This window comes from Alosa alosa, chromosome 13 (genome assembly GCF_017589495.1).
Source record: "Alosa alosa isolate M-15738 ecotype Scorff River chromosome 13, AALO_Geno_1.1, whole genome shotgun sequence".
Taxonomy (NCBI): domain Eukaryota; kingdom Metazoa; phylum Chordata; class Actinopteri; order Clupeiformes; family Clupeidae; genus Alosa; species Alosa alosa.
Window position 1 is genome coordinate 15,777,917 of NC_063201.1, and position 3,139 is coordinate 15,781,055.

The window sequence follows — 3,139 nt, forward strand, 5'->3', positions numbered from 1 at the left end:
GTTAATCATAATCTTTATGACATAATGTAATTTGCCGTCCGTCTCCCATCTTTTTGCCGTCCAGCATGGAGCCGTCACGTGACTTAAGTCACGTGTCTGCAAGGGGTGAATTGTCGTTTCTGGGTCAAATGCCATTTTGAATGGGAGTCGTAGGGGCAGAACTATTTTGATACATGATGATTTTGATTCATGCATCAAAATAATAGGCTAGTGCCCCTACGACTCCCATTTAAAATGCCATTTGACCCGAAAACGATAATACGGTTGTATTGGACAAACAAAGGAATCTAAGGTAATCAAATGCAGAAAACAGGGTGGTTGCACTCATATCGGTGCCAAAGTGCACAACGCTTTAAGGAAAGACTAGGCCAGGTCTACCCATACCAGGATGGCAAACAGATGGTGTCAATACCAATTTGACCCATAAAAAGTAAATGGCAAATAGGTACAGATAATCTGTATTAATCTCATCATTGCCAATGGATTTCTGTGTAAAATATTGTTTATCTTGTAAAATGTTGTCCAACTTCTTTCTGTTCACAGCCAACAGAGACAAATTCTCTAATACCAAGGTCAATGCATTTGACTGCTGTCCAGCCCCGGGTTGCCACCGAAAACTTTATGCATCTTGGACTGGAAGATGGTGTGCTAGTAAGGAAGCTAGCTACCACAGCTTTTGCCACCACATCTCAGTGTTGGGAGGGAAGTTCACTCACTGCACAACTCTACCAGCTGTACCTTTCCTCCTCAGCCATGATCCGTAACCACCATGGTTTTCTTTCTGGGCCAGAAGACTTTGCAAACAAATAAGCAATAAATGATCATGCATTACAAATTTAGCCATGTTAGACTGTTAAGTTGTTGGCTTGTGGGCTGGGTCTCCAGTAAACAATTTCAAGCTTAGAGGGCAAATTCTCTCACCTAGGAGGGTAAACAACTTTTGTTTTTCATGAAATCTGCATTTTGAATTGATGGTCTACCAATGAGGCTGTAGAGTATCGCGACACAATAGTGGCAAAAAGCACTTGCGCGATGAAACATGCATTCGGGTGTATTATATTATATATTATTTCACACACATAGATATTAAATGTGTGCGCACAAATTCTCTCTGCGCGTGCGCACTCAGAGGAAACTGCTCCCCAAGCATGGAAGAAAATGCTGCGAAATTAGGAGGAATCTGACCAGCGCCAAACAGCCACTTTCGAAAAAATCTATGCATGTGAAATAATATAATACGCCCAAATGCATGTTTTATCGCGTTACCACATCCAACTTGAAAAGATATGCTCAAGAGATCCATAACTTTCAGAATTTTTTTTTACTTTTGTTATGAATGAATATTATGTTTTGTTTTCATTCATGTCAATAAAATGTTTTTCTCATAATAAAAGTGTAATTTGTCATGTAACAGAATAGGTAGGAGAGTACTAATAGTACAATTTTAAATCACACAAACATTTTACTTAAATTGTATGCCTTTATAATGCTTAACGTATCTTAAGACTATACTTTTATTAACATAACTGCAAACTTTCAAGGCACTTATTGTAGTCAGGAAGTACATTTGAAGTTAATTTAAAATATTACAGAAGCATGCCAAATGAATAGAAATGAGGAGGATAAGAGTGTATTCAAAATACACTACTACACTATTATTAGTTATACTGTAATGCCTTTTAAGTACATTTCCAATACACTTGGGATGTTACAAAATTGTACTCTTGACGGTGTTTGAATGCTCATAAAATCTCTTTTTTGTATAATGTACTTAAGAACACTTAAAGTTTGAAAAAAGTTGTTCCATTTTAGCACACTAATTACACTCAAAGTATAGTCAAGTTGGTATTAAGTTGAACTTAATACATAATTCAGTACACTTAATTACACTTGGATTTGACCAAAAAAGTACAAACGGTACTTAGTACACTTTCAAAAAGTATACTTTTAATAGTTTTTTTTTTTTACCTGGGTAGTATATTCTTTATCTTCTACTGTCCTTACTGCTTAGTTGTGTTCTTATATTATATACTTTTAATTACTTTTTCTGCTGTTAGTGAATGTGTGTGTGTTGTCTGTATGCTACTGAGACCTTGAATTTCCCCTGGGGATCAATAAAGTGTCTGTCTATCTATCTATCTATCTAAATGTTATCATTGCCTGTCAGAAATTGGAGCTAACGTGTGCCAATTCATTGAAGGTAATCATCATAATGAGAAATTAAAAAACAACATAAATTCACTTTTCAGTTAAGGTTCCTCCAGTTGTTCAGCCATGTTCTTGGAATTAGTGGTGTCAGGAAGTTGGTAGCCCTCCCTCGGATGTCCCCAAGCATGCTGCCGGTGCCCAGCTGTCCACCTTGGATATTTCTCCTCAGCCAATGCCGGGACCATGAGTTCATTCTCGCAGTCTGTCACTGCCCACTGCCCCAGCCTACACTGACAAAGGCCTCACTGACAAAGCCCTCACTGAAGATCCGGAAGAGCAAGGTGAAACTCTGCCAACTATACAGCAGTGTTAATCGTGCCATAGGAATGTTCCTGGAAGATTGACGTCACTTTGTCTGTGCTCGCTGTGTCTTAAAATAAATCCTCAGTGTGTACTTCTCTGAACCTCATAGCCTACTGGGAAAGGGAAAATGCAGAAGTAGGAAGTCTTCAGAAGTAAAAGGGTAAGACAGAGAAAACAGCTCAAGGCAGTTTTCCTAGCAAGAAAACAATTCCTGTCTGCTAGCAGAGCAGACAGTTTCTGATAATGTCAGGCAAATTAAAGGTGCAGAGGTTGGGATGTGTGATGTTTTTGTGAAGTGTTGATGGCAAGGTTCTTACCGCTATTACAGTGTACAAAGAAGATGCTTCTCAACTATCTGATTCCTGATGAAATGTGCACTGCACACAGGTAGGAGTGGTGTTTTGGTAGGATAATCCATTCAAATGTATGGTTTTCAATGTCTGCCTTTAATGTGCTTCAAAAGCCTGAAAAAAAAGCCTGCACATTGACAGTTTCAATGATTTCCAATGAGAAAGAAAATAGAACGCATGGGTTATTGTTCAAATTCTTGTTAGGCAGGTACCTGAGTTGTTTTTGTGCACTAAAGTTAAAAATAATTTTAACATTGCACATTGAAATATAAAGGTCA